Genomic DNA, 14276 nt, shown 5'->3' with positions numbered 1-14276 from the left:
GGTTATACCGATGGTCTTCAGATCGACCTTTTCGCGGGCGGTGGCCATCACCTCTGCATACGTGACCTTGGCATCTGGTGCCAAGGTCAGGGTGACGGCCGCTGTCTTCGGCGGCCTGGCAGGCTTCGCCTTTTTCGCGGCGGGGGCAGGCGCTTTCTTGGGGGGCGCCTTAGTTCCCTGTTGCCCCCTCTTCGCCGCTGGTCCGCCGGTTGTTGGTGGTGGCCCCTCCTGTTTTTGGGACCTCTTCGCCTTGCGGCCCACCACCATTGCCCATGTTTCCCCCTGGGCGGCGAGGCGGGTCTCTTTCTGGATGCCCCGCATCCTCGCCTCCAGAGGCGACTCCTTTGTTCCAGCCTGGGGTGTGGCCTTCATCTGCCGCTCACCCCCAGGCTTGGGCTTCGGGGCGGTCTTAGCCCCTCCAGCCCTCTCCTCCTTCTTTGGGGGCGGGTTCTCCCTACCTTTGGCCGAGAGGACCCCCATGAATTCCTCCCTGAGAGAGGAGACCTGTTGCATCAGGGCGGCTATGCACACCCTTATGTCCCCTCCCTCAGGGTCTACCTTCTCCACCCGTCTAATCTTGGGCACGCTCTTGATTGGGGCGGGTGGTTCCATCTCCATCCACGAGGGCCCTGCCACTGGTTCTGACAGGGCCCCCTCGTCAGGCCGGCTCCTCTTGTTTGCCCCCACTCGTTCCAAGAACGGGGAGGCCGATCTAATGGGCCTCTCCGCATGAGCTGGGGCCATAAAGATTGGGGCCTCGACGGCTCCCAAGCGAGCTTTCACCTCCGCGAGCTCTCTGCTAAGGTTGAGCGTCTGCTCAACCTGCTTCGCCAGCTGCTCGTCGCGGAGGCGTAGCTGACGCCTCAGCTCAGCCACCTCGTCCGCTGCGTTGTCCAGCGCTCCCCTCTTGGCCATCTCGACGTTGATGGCCCTGATGCGCCGGGCGGCTACTCGAAGGGACCTTTGGCACGTGCCCTTCAGGCCCTTCGAGATGGAGGCGACCCTCTCCACGTCGTCCGTGAGTTCTAGGGACTGGGCCGCCAGCGCGGCCATCGGCTCGTAGCGGAGCTCCCTCTCCAGCTCCTCCTGCTCTGGCAGAGGGATGCTGCTCTTGCTTGGAGGGCGGGGCGGAAGGGAGCGGTCCAGAGATCGCTCCTCAGCGCTCAGCTCCAACTCCTTGCGCTTCGCCTCCACCAGCCGCTCCTTGGCCTTAGCCAGGCCGACGTACTCGCCGGTGGTAGGCGGTCTTCCCCTCCTGGTTGTGGGCCTGTCGAGCGAGACGACGGATGCGGATGCGATAGACTCATCAGAGTCATCCCCGCTTTCGCAGGCAGGAGTTCCCCTCCCCGATACCGAGGAACACCTACTCCCACGGGAGGTGGATCCTCCCCTTCTCGCCCTCTGGGGGCGGGGGGCAACAAAAAGATTGTTGTTGCCCTCCGTGCTCGTATACACGTCCATCGCTGTGTCCGTGTCCATGGTCAGAGTCCTTGCACTTGCCGTTACCGTCGCCAGTTCATCCCGTCCGTATACGTTTGGTTTTTGTTTTTGAATTTCATCCATACTTGGTCCCACGAGTGGGTCGGTCCGTGGGTCCACCCGGGCAGAGCCGCCTTACCCGGGTAAGGCTGATACACCCGGGGGGTCGCCAGGTACCCCGGGGTTGGCCGCTACCGACTGATGCACCCATCAGCCACCCCTGGCGCTAACTCCAGGGGCACCCTCCTCACCGCGCACCGCAGCTTGGGGCTAGGGATTTTTTATAGAGGTTGTCATCCTCACGGGCCGGTCAATGAAGACGAGCCCCCCGTTCCAGCGAAACGTGACCACTGGTTTACGGTATAATTGCTAGGGCACTCCGGGTTCGCTACCCGCACCAGACCGCCACGCAGCCTGGCCCCTGGAGAACTCAACGACGCAGCCGCCACCTTTTCGGCTCTCCGACCCAGGCCTTGCCGGCAAGGGAGGCCCTGCCAGGATCCGAAGATCCCACCGGCATCGCCCCGGGTCATCTGCGAGGCTACTCCGACAGCAGCAAGCGCCCCCCTTTTAGTCGCCTCCTACGACAGGCAGGGGTTACCGTGCCTGTATTCTATCCCCCAGTCACAGGGGAGGTTTTTGATGGGTTTTTCCTTCCCTTGGTGTTTGGTCCGCGGGAGCTATTTTATTTCACTCCTACCCTCCATGCACTCCGAAAAGTGCATGGCGAGCATTCCCCTATCCGCCACCTGGGGACGCGCCACGTCGGGGTATCACCTCCCCGCCCAGCCAGTACACTTGGCCAGGTCCGTGGGTGTAACCCAACCTAACCTAACCTAACCTAACCTAACCTAACCCTAACCTAACCTAACCCTAACCCTTTTTTTTTTTTTATATTAACGAGGTGGGAAAAATGCATTTATGCAGACCGGGCTACGATGTTAGATGCCCGGTACTGTGGGACTCCCAGTTACTGGTATACCCACTAAAAAACCCACCTCGGTTTCTCGTTCATGTTTCCGGCCTCCTCCCTGCCAACCCCCGGAAAAGCCGCGATCTAATGATCTATAGCATTACTTTGAGGGGGGGGGGGGGGGGGGCAAATGGTGCACTAAACCTTTGTAGCAGCTTATACTTTTCTCGGCACTTCTTCTGTATCTCTTACTCTTGTTTCTTATACGTAACCAGTGGTAACCCCGCCATAGGCGTGATAATAATACTAAGCCAAAGACCTCCCATTCCTGGTACGTTGGACCCCGCCAAGGTAAGTCGAAGTATTACTCTACAGCTTACGTACTAGTTCATAGTTTACACCGACTCATATGATATGACACTCCTTATGTCAAACTCTTACTTTGGCGTGGTCAATTTGACAAGCCACGCCCATCCATCCGATGGGCCACGCCCTATTTCATCAGGACACGCCCAGTGGGCGTCAACAAATGCTGGAGGCGATGAAAACGCCTATTTAATTTTCGTCAGCTTATAAAGGTGTACATGACCATGCTCCAGGGGTAAAACTATAGTCGAGCTAAAGTGCCCTTTGTCAGATTTGAACTAAAATAAAATTACTACACATAGTTGCGTCTGTCCAATAAAAATCTCATAAAAACGGATTGCATAGCAATAATTACTATTAAATAAATAAGTAAAATACGTAAATACTTATGAACAAGCACTCAGTAACATAAAATAGGCGTGTATAGGGCGCTCTGACTAGAATCTCCTCGTTTATGTAATATCTATTACTTGGATGGGCATATCATTGGGATTGCCTTGCGTTCTCCTCTCTTTTTCTCTATCCCTCTCATATTTCTCTTTCTCTCTCATACAGCTGGTTACAAACATGATTATCTGTTCTCTACTTCTGCTGTCACCAAATAGCCTGATGAAGTTTCCAACACCTAGATTTTCACCTATGGTAGCATTCAGTGTTGCTCTTTTTTCCCGCCAGCGACTACAATGAAGTAAAAAATGTTCTGGATTATCTTCGTGTCCCTCGCAGAACCAACAAAATGCGTTTTCCTGTTTGCCAATCCTCAATAAATACGACCCAAAACATCCATGACCCGTTAAAACTTGGGTCACATGGTAGCTCAGAAACTTTGGTCCCCATGTAACCCACTCCCTTATGTTGGGAATCAGTTGGAAGGTCCACCTACCCTTCGTCGACGCTGTCCATCTCCTCTCCCAGGTATCCATTGTCACCTCCCTCTCTTCTTTCTTGATCCTGACGATCTCCTCATTACTGAGTTCCCTATTTTCCTTCCTTTTCGCGTAAATGCGTTATTACACAGAGTGCATCCCATGATGTTGTTCTATAGGCTTGCGCTACCCTTAGCAGCGCGGTACGCTGTGTGCTAGACAACAGGTTGCAATTTGTTCTAAGCTCCAGACCACCAACCCATAGCGGGGCCGCATAGAGTATCACCGACTCTACTACTCTATAAAACAACCTGTGGGCCAGATTTCCTGCACCACCAAGGTTGGGCATCAGATGAGCCAACACACCTGCATATTTAAGAGCCCTGCTACAGGCGGTTTCAATATGACTCTTAAAACCATGGTTCATGCCCAATATAAGGCTCAGATACCGTGCCGTACGTGCAGTTCTGATCTCCGCATCCCCACATATCACGCTAACGCCACCCGCTACCTTCCTTCCCGTCAACAAGATGGCTTCCGTCTTATGGTGCGCCAGACTCAGCCCCTCACTCTTGTACCATATCCCCAGGTCTTTGATGGTCTCCTGTGCTACATACACCAGTCTAGCCAAATCGACATCAACGATGACAATACCAATGTCATCCGCATACGCTACCTGGTGCACATCTCTGCGCAGTCTCACCCTCAGTAAGCCGTCGTATACCAAGTTCCACAGAATTGGGCCGATGACGGAGCCCTGTGGAACCCCCCCAAACACCTGGAAATTGAGTTCCCCCTCCGCCGCATTATAGACTATCCACCTTTCATCCAGGTAGCTTCGTATCAGGTTAACAAGCTCTGGTGCAAATCCTCTTTCCTCTAAGCACCTAATGACACTGCCCCACCTGATCGTGTTAAATGCATTTTTTACATCCAACAGGACCAGGAGGCAGTGCCTTCTATCTTTGCGGGCTTTTTGCCAGATGCCATCCACTTTGTCCATTGCGTCGAGCGTTGAGCGATCTTTCCTAAAGCCATATTGATTATCGGCCAGGTCATTATTTTCTAATTCTCTTAAAATACGCGTCTTAACAAGTTTTTCCGGTATTTTCGCCAGGCAGGAGATTACCGACTATATGCCCTCTCATCCGCTCTTGTCGCCTTCCCTTTAGGTAGTAGGACCAAACGTCCGGTCTTCCACGACCTTGGCCAATATCCTCTAGCATAACAGATGTTATAAATATACGCTAGCCACCTAGCCGCTCTCAGGCTGAATTTTTTTGCAACTGACGTAGGCATCCTATCAGGCCCAGGCGCTTTATTAACTGGTAGGCATCTCACCACTGAGGTAATCTCTTCGGGGGTAATCCCTCCCACTCTTCGGTGCTCAAGCGTGACAGGTACAGGAACAGGTACATCTGGCAGTTCTTCTTCCACATTAATTTCTCTCTCTCTCTAATTTCTGTTTCTCTTTCAGGTATCTCTCTCGGTCCCCCAGGTAAGTATCCCGTACCTCTTCTCTCTCCATTCCAATCATTGTTATTTTCTTTTTCAGGTGCTCCAGTACATCCGGGTTCATCAGGTAAGTATATAACTTCATCTTCATTTTCAACAGTTCTAACCACTATTTCAGCGTTTTTTTCAGGTGTATCCAGCCTCGTAGGGGACAGGATAAATAATTTCTTTACCACTGACTCTACTTCTTCGGCACTCAGTATATCTGGCTTACTACCCTTTCCCTTCAGTTTCCATGTGACCACCTTGTACGGTCTCCCCCATATATCCTTGTCAATATCCGTTAGCATATTTTTCCAACTAGTTTTTTTGGCTTTTTCCACCGCACGCTTCATTGTTTTCTGTGCCGTCTTATATACCTTATACGCCTCCTCTATATCTCTCTCATTACCCTTAGCCCTTAACCTAGTGTATCTCCTCCTCGCCTTGTTTACCTCTTTTTTGCATCTAGCCGTATCCTCATTCCACCAGTATACAGGTGTTTTGTTACCCTTGTATGGGCCTCTATAAGAAGTATACTTGTTAACCAGTCTATCCACGTCCTCAATAAACTTGTCTACCTCCAACGTAGTGCCCGTTTTAACTCTCTTGTCGTAGGCCTCGTCCCCGTATTTCCGGATAAGTTCCTCCAGGAGTCCAGCTTCATCAATTTTTGGTTTTCCTAGGTCAAACGGGTCCTTCTCCCTCATGGAATCCGTCTTAGCCCTACCAAACTTTCGCACAATATACCTGTGGTCCGATGCCGTGTATATGTCCAATACATCTGATGATACATGAAGTTTCATGGCGTCGTTGCTACAGAAAAGGAGGTCAACCACTGACCCCCCTCCCCTATCACAAGTAACACCTCCTTTTGCTATGGTGGGGGTCAGTCCCAACCCATTACACCACTGGTACAGGGTCCTGCCTCTACTGCACCAATTCTTCGACCCCCACAGTGGCGAGTTAGCGTTGAAATCACCTGCGACTATGACCTTGGATAAAGTCCCCTTAATACCAGCTAGAAACATCTCCATCGACGCTAGTTGTGCCTCAAAAGCTTGGCTACTATCGTTGGGGGAGGCATATACGCTCATTATGCATATATCGTTGTAATTGATGCAGACAAAGCCCTTATCACAGCTCAGGACCGTTAACTTCCTGCTTTTAGCTATACCTGTATTGGTGATGCTGATGGAAGCCCTACCCGTTAGATCCGTAAACCAGTTATCTGGCGTTAAATACGGTTCGGACAGCACCAATATGTCCGCTTCCTGCTCCCTTGCACTGACAGCTAGCAGGTCATGCGCCAGCCTACAGTGGTTAAGATTCACCTGGAGAATGTTTATATTATGGTCGCCTTTTATTTTTAAGCGCCTCCTTGTATCTCGGACACCTTACAGAGGCCGCAACATGTCCGGTCTGACTCTCGGAGAGACCGTCTTCCACACAGAGCCTACACTTTGGCTCGTTTGGGCAGTCTTTCATGTGGTGTCCTACAGCCCCACATTTCCTACACAATCCGCCATCTCCCACAACGAGCTTGCAGCCACCCGCTATGTGGCCAATACCATGGCATTTAAAACACCTTAGTAGCCTCGGTATCTCTCTCGCAGAAACAACCGTCCATCCGATCATAATCCTGTTCGCCCTCAGAATCCGTTGCATGTCCGCAGCAGGTCCCTCAATAACCGCTACTTTGCTCATTCTTGGGTCTGTGCGGAGAACTTTGACCCTCACACCTTTGGTCTCGTGTCCAAGCTCAGCCCTCATGGCTTCCAGGACCTCCTCTTTCTCTACCAAGGGATCTATCCCCCTCATCTCTACATCCATCATTGTTTGTAGCTTGGCTACCTCTACATTCACTCCCAGCTTACCATCTAAGTTTTTCCTAAGTTCATCCAGGCCAGACCCAGGTGCAAACTCTATCAGCAAATTCCCTGCCCTGGTCTGCTTAACATTTCTAACTCCATCAGGGACCCTACCAGTTACACCCTTAACTTTTTTGAGTACCTCCGCGAAGGAGGTCTCTTTTCCAAACCTAACCGCGATCGCCTGCGGTTTCACGGCCCTCCTGGGCGTATTCTTAGAACCGCCCCCTCTCTCGTTCGCGTTTATCCCCCTAGCGTTCCTATTCGGTGTTACCATCTCCGTCCTATCTGTGTCCTCCAGGTTAGTTTTCCTCCTTCTCCTTCTAATCTCCGTCCATTCCCCCTCTCCGGAGTCTTCGCCTACATCCTGTACTCTCCCTTTGTACCTATCAACTGGTCTCCTCTCTCTAGGTGTCTCGCTCTGTGTGTTGAAGAACCTTGTCCTCTTCCCCTGATTATCCGTGGGGGGGGGGGGGGGGATCTCCTTTCTCTTCTGTCTATTCGGAAGAGGGGGGAAATCACACCTCCCATCACTTTCTGTTTGCGTCGCAATTGTCTTTTTTTCTTTTTCAGGTGGCTGTTCAACACTCGTCCCTCCTGGCGTCATCATTGTCTTCGTCTTCATCTGGTAAGTATCACTGTTCTTTCCGCTCCTTGTGTGGTCCGTGTGGGCCTTTCTTAGGTCAGCCACCGCCAACATCACCTCTCTAATGTTGTCTTTGAAAGACACGTACGTGCTCTTGAGTGCACAATCTGTCTCACCTTCCTTTTTCAGGATCAGGTTGTCAAAAACTACGTTGTGATCATTAATCACGTTGAGAACCCTCTCTAGGACCGCCAAACTCGCGTCAACCTTTTCCTCCAAGGTTAAACTCTCCTTTCTTTGTTGTGGAGGGGGTTTTCCTATTTTTCTTCCTCGCGCAAGTCTTCTACTTACATCGCTATCACCATCTGTTTCCGACTCGTCTCCCGTCAGGTCGACCGACTCCAACCTTTTTCTTGGTAGTTTAAAAACACTGTCCTTGTGGATACTCGGAGGAGTTCTGCTCACGCGCGGCTTTCTCACAAACGCACGCTTCTCATCCGCTGATCCCTGATTAGATGCAGAAGCTTCGCCAGTAGCTGTTACCTTTACGGGGGCCTGGCGGTCTACCACCCGTACTGTGTAGTCGCTAGATAACGACGCGGGGGAGCCTACACACAAACTACCCGCCGCGCCGGTACTGGGGGGTCCGATTCCCCCTGCACCGTAAGTCTTTTTGCTTTGTTTACTGTAATCCATATTAAATTTTTAAATAGGGAAGTCCATGTTAGCAAAGCCAAGTCGTCATAATTTAATACCGTCCGATACCAGTCCATTAATCATAAGCGTTTTACCGGGAAACAAGCCTGTCCGTCAACGATTTCCTCCGCACACGAAAGAACTCAAAACATGCTTATATTACCATAAAAATCGTTAAAAACCACCCTAGTAACACTTCACAAGCCGGGAATGGTGGGGAGTATCTTGAACAATCGAAATCCGCGAACTCGTCAAAAATTGTTCAGAACTCACGCGCGGTTCTTATATTTCCATCCGCACTTTGACTTGTTCGTTTAAACCCATCACTATCGCATAAAAACCGTGTTTCGTCACTTGGGGTCTCAGGAACCCCAAGGGTGCCTGAGGACCCCAGCCTCTGTACGGCGGGAACCATCTTGTTGGGTGCCTCAGCACCCCAGCCCCTTATAGGCCGCGGGCCATCTCAGCTGGGTGCTACAGGACCCCAGCCCCTTAAACACTCGAGCCCGGTATACATCGGGTTCTCTACAATCCCACGGGGTAGCAGGCGCCCCATAGAAAGTCAAAAATCACTTCGCAGCCGTAATTACGAAGATCCAGTGCGCATACCTCGCCGCGCATTACGTCACAGTGACGTCAAGGGGTATCAAGGAACCCACTGGGGTCTTTAGGTCCCATGGAAAGTTAAAAATCGACCCGTGGCGAGATTGACGAAGTTCATCGCGCACTCTTTTCTGCGCACTGCGTCATAGTGACGTCATGGGGTCGCTAGGTCCCCCCTGGGGTCTTCAACCTGACCCTAGCCCTTTTTTTTTTTTTTTTTTTAAACGTGGAGGAAATCTTCCGAAGACACCTCCCGCCCCCCTGGGGAGGGGCAGGAGGTAGTGTGGGATTTCTACCCACTAAAACCTCCACGGTGACCTGCACTGGGCTGCAGGGAGGGCCCCGGGACCTCTTACGAACACTCCGAGACCCCCCCACCCTTGGCGCGACTGCGCCCCATCTCTGGGGAGGGTCTAACCTTTGACCCTCCCCCATACGTGCCAACTCCGCCGACGTCGGGGGTCACGCCCGACGCCGGCTACTCCTCGGGCCGCGTGCAATGACGACCGGGGCCCCAGCCCCGGCCGCCTGCGGCCCGGCGGCCCCGCACCATGCTTGCGGGGCCGCCATATCCTTTGATGGGGAGAGGGCAAATCCCTCTCCCCGTCTCCTCCTCTTCTGGGGAAGGCTGGCGCCTCCCCCTAGTCCTCTTCGGGGGAGCCGATGCTCCCCCATCCTCTTCTATCGGTGGGGGCGATGGGCCTGGTATGTAATAGCTTCACGGCCCACCGCCCCGTCCGCCTCATCTGCTGTTGGCGCCGTCGGGAGGCCTACCCCGACGGCGCGTCCTCCTGCGGGCGGGGTCAGCTCTCTCCCGACCCCGCTCCGCTTCCTCCTTAAGGGCGATGACCTCCTCACAGAATGAGGTCACCGCCCGCCACTGATCCTCGCCGGAAAGCATGGCTCTCACTACAGCCTCCGGCGAGAGATCAGGGCCCACCTCGCACTCCAGGGCGTGACGGGCCCGCGCAAACACTGGGCAATGCTGCAGTGTGTGCTGCGCGGAGTCCCGCTCCGCCCCGCAGTGGTGGCATATCGGCGTCGCCTCGCGACCTATCCGGCACAGGTAGTCACCGAAGCAGCCGTGCCCGGTGAGTACCTGCGTGGTCCGGTAGGTGACCCTTCCGAAGCCGCGGTCCCGCCATTCGTTGATAACCGGCAGGACCGCCCCGACCGCTCGCTGGCCGGCTGCGCCGCTCTGGATGAGCTCGCGGCGCCACCGGTCCAGGGCATTTTGCCGAGCCTGGTGCCTCCACTCCTGCTCGACCGTCGGCTCTGGCGGTGCCTCGCCCGTCTGGCGGTGGCCGCGCAAGCGCCAATACAACGTGGCGCCGGCCTCCGCCTCGTGCTTAAAAGGCACGACACCCGCCAGAGCCATCGCCGCCGCGTGGGAGACCGTGCGGTACCCCCTCACGACCCTGATGGCCATCGTCCTCTCTACCCGCCGCAGCACAGCTTGACTGCGACGGGACGCCATCAGGGCCTGGGCCCATATCGGCGACCCATAAAGGGCCATACTCCGCACGATCCCCGTGTAGAGGCGGCGAATCTTCTCGCTAGGCCCCCCGATGTTGGGCAATATCTGCCCGAGGGCGTTTGTTGCCCTTTCCAATCGGGGGGCCAGACGGTCGAAATGATCCTCGAAGCACCAGTGGCTGTCCAGGTGGAGGCCCAAGTACTTGAAGCCCTTGCCCACCTGGACTCTTGTGTCACCTACCCGGATCCAAGACTGGGGCGGTGGCGCGACCCCACGCCGAGGCGAGTAATGCCACATCGCCTCGGTTTTGTGGGGTGCTAACTGAAGCCCCAGCCTCCGGATGGTCGCTGCGACGGCAGCCACACCTATCTCCATAAGACGACTGGTCCTGCTCCAGTCCCGGTCGGTGGCAAAGATGTGGGTGTCGTCACAGTAACACCGCACACTTACCCCGTCCGGGACCGCGACCCACAGAGTCTTGTTGTACCCCAGGATCCACAGCGGTGGTCCCAAACGGGACCCCTGGGGTACACCCCTCTCGACGCCCCTCGTGTATATGCGTTCGTCCCGGCCCACATACATAATGTACCTATCCCATAGGTAGTGCCCTATGATCCTCGTCAGGTATGGGGGCGCTTCGTGATCGTTTAGCGCCCCCATTATCGTCCCGTGGGGCAGGGTGTTAAAGGCGTTCACTATGTCTAGTGAAACGCCCATCCCCACCCCGCCCCTGGACGTGGCCGAGTCGCAACAGGAGCGCAGCGAGTGAATTGCATCGATGGTGCTGCGCCCCTGTCTAAAGCCAAACTGCGACTCGGCCAGATCAGGGCCCACCAGGGATAGGTGCCGGGCGAGGCGGTCAGCTATCACCGCTTCGAACAGCTTCCCGACCTCGTCCAGCAAAACAATGGGCCGGTACGCAGAGGGGCTCTCTGCGGGCCGTCCTTCCTTCTTCAGCAGGACCAGTCGTCCCACCTTCCACTCCCTAGGGAATGTCCCCTCCTTCAGACAGGCGCTGAAGAGGCGCCTCAATCGCGGTCCAAGGACGCGCAGGGCCAATACCCAGGCTCGGCCGGGGATGCCGTCTGGGCCCGGAGCGGTGTTTCGGGCCGCCATACGTTTGATTGCCCCGGCCAGCTCCTCCTCCGTGACCCCCATTTCGTCGGTCCATTCGACTTGGACCGGCGCGGGGCAGGGGTGGTCGCCCTCGTCACGAGGGAATAACGTGTCCACCACCTGCCCCAGGAACTGGGGATCGAGGCTCTCCGTCACGGGCGGCGCCCTGGGCCTTAGTTTACTCATGGCCCATCTGTAAGGGCGCCCCCACGGATCCTTCTCCAGAGAGCCGAGGAGCTCTTGCCACGCCCGGGATTTGGCCTCTCTGATGGCCTGCTGCAGGGTTACCACTAGCACCCTGTAGCACCCGTACAGCGTTTCCTCCCTCGCTGGGTCGCGGTTCCTCCTCCGACGGGCTCTTTGCCACTGGCGTCGGGCGACGTTACAGTTACGCCAGATGTCGGCGATTTCGCCCGACCACCAATAGGCGGCCCGTCTGGGGAGGCATTTGGCCCGGGGCATAGCAACATCGCATATTGCTTTCATCGTGCCCCGGAACCACTCCACTTCCTCCCCGATATCCGCGACCGGCCCGGCCGGTTGCTCCGGCCAGGTCACAGCGAGGGCTGCGGCCATCAGCGCGTCCCTATCCAGCCTCTTCAGCGCCCATCTCAGCGGTGGCGGGCCACTCGCCGGGCGGCGGTTGGTGGTGGAGTGAAATTCGAGGCGGATGTATCTGTGGTCGCTGAGCGACTCCGCCTCCTCCACCACCCTCCAACTCTGCACCATACGCACCGCCGAGGGAGTCGCGAAAGAGAGATCGACTATCGACTCCCCCTGTGCACGTACGCAGGTGCTAACAGAGCCCCGGTTCAGCAACCGGAGCTCATTTTCCGCCGCCCAGTCGAGCACCGCCTCACCCCTCGCGTCTGTCCTCGGGGACCCCCACGATTTTGCGTGGGAGTTAAAATCCCCGAGAACGAGTGCCGGCCGGGGGTAGCAACGGGAGATCACATCTCCCACCCGGCCTAGGCACTCTTCGAATGACGCGAGGGATAGGCTGGGCGGACAATACATGCCCACCACCGCTATTTCTCCCCACTGCACCGCTACGTAGCCCCGCCCCCGTTCCATTAGTGTTGGGGGCGGGGAAAACGCGGTGCCAATCACGGCCACGGAGCCGACCTCGTCCCCGAACCAGTCGTGTCTATCCGGGACCCTGTACGGCTCCGCGGCCACCGCCAATCCTACTTTCCACTCGGCCAGGTGGTGCAATAATAGGTCTTGCGCCCTGGCCGAGTGGTTCAGATTACTCTGAAGTATGGGCCCTTTGGGCCCCATTACTTTTTAGAGGCTGCCGCCTCCGCGGCTTTACCTCTCCTTGGGGTGGTAGATCTGCCACCCCTCCTCTTCTTTGGCGCAGCAGCCTCAGCTGGCTGCTGCTGCGCCTGTTGGGGGGGTGCTACTTCCCCCTGCTTGGCGCCCTTCTTCTTCTGCCTCTGGGATTTGGGGGCACACGACTTTGCCCCCAACCGGTGCCCCGCGGGTCGCCCCAGATCTGTGCATAGGGGGCACCGCGGTGTGGCGCTGCACGAGCTGGCCTTATGGCCCGACTCGCCGCAAACGTAGCAGCGGTCGGACCTGTCCACCTCGCAGGTGCATCGCTGCCTCACGTGGCCTTTCTCGAGGCAGCGGAAGCACTGCAAAGGCCTTGCCGGCAGCGCCTCGACCCTGGCTGACGACCAGCCAACCAGGATCCTCCCAGAGGCGACGATCTTGCCGAGCGCCGTCAGGGGGCACCTCGCCCAGACTGTCCCCAGCCTGGCCGGGGAGATCCTAATTTCCCCGACCTTCACTTCTGCTGGGGTACAGCCTCCAACAGCCGCAAGGGCGGCTGTAACATCCGCAGGGGACACCGAGTCATCCAAACCGGATACTCGTACCTCGCCCATTTTGACTGGGCGAGATACCCGGACCTCGGTGCCCCGAAACACCCCCTGGAGGCAACCCTCCAACGCGGTCGCCTTATCCGTCCGCCCCTCTCCTGGAATCTCCAGGACCAGGCCGCCTGTTACCGCCCGTCGTGGTCGAATCTCGGTTATACCGATGGTCTTCAGATCGACCTTTTCGCGGGCGGTGGCCATCACCTCTGCATACGTGACCTTGGCATCTGGTGCCAAGGTCAGGGTGACGGCCGCTGTCTTCGGCGGCCTGGCAGGCTTCGCCTTTTTCGCGGCGGGGGCAGGCGCTTTCTTGGGGGGCGCCTTAGTTCCCTGTTGCCCCCTCTTCGCCGCTGGTCCGCCGGTTGTTGGTGGTGGCCCCTCCTGTTTTTGGGACCTCTTCGCCTTGCGGCCCACCACCGTTGCCCATGTTTCCCCCTGGGCGGCGAGGCGGGTCTCTTTCTGGATGCCCCGCATCCTCGCCTCCAGAGGCGACTCCTTTGTTCCAGCCTGGGGTGTGGCCTTCACCTGCCGCTCACCCCCAGGCTTGGGCTTCGGGGCGGTCTTAGCCCCTCCAGCCTTCTCCTCCTTCTTTGGGGGCGGGTTCTCCCTACCTTTGGCCGAGAGGACCCCCATGAATTCCTCCCTGAGAGAGGAGACCTGTTGCATCAGGGCGGCTATGCACACCCTTATGTCCCCTCCCTCAGGGTCTACCTTCTCCACCCGTCTAATCTTGGGCACGCTCTTGATTGGGGCGGGTGGTTCCATCTCCATCCACGAGGGCCCTGCCACTGGTTCTGACAGGGCCCCCTCGTCAGGCCGGCTCCTCTTGTTTGCCCCCACTCGTTCCAAGAACGGGGAGGCCGATCTAATGGGCCTCTCCGCATGAGCTGGGGCCATAAAGATTGGGGCCTCGACGGCTCCCAAGC

Source organism: Osmia lignaria, unplaced genomic scaffold, assembly GCF_051020975.1.
Source record: "Osmia lignaria lignaria isolate PbOS001 unplaced genomic scaffold, iyOsmLign1 scaffold0036, whole genome shotgun sequence".
In the NCBI taxonomy this organism is placed as follows: Eukaryota; Metazoa; Arthropoda; class Insecta; order Hymenoptera; family Megachilidae; genus Osmia; species Osmia lignaria.
Note: the sequence above shows the minus strand (reverse complement) of the source record.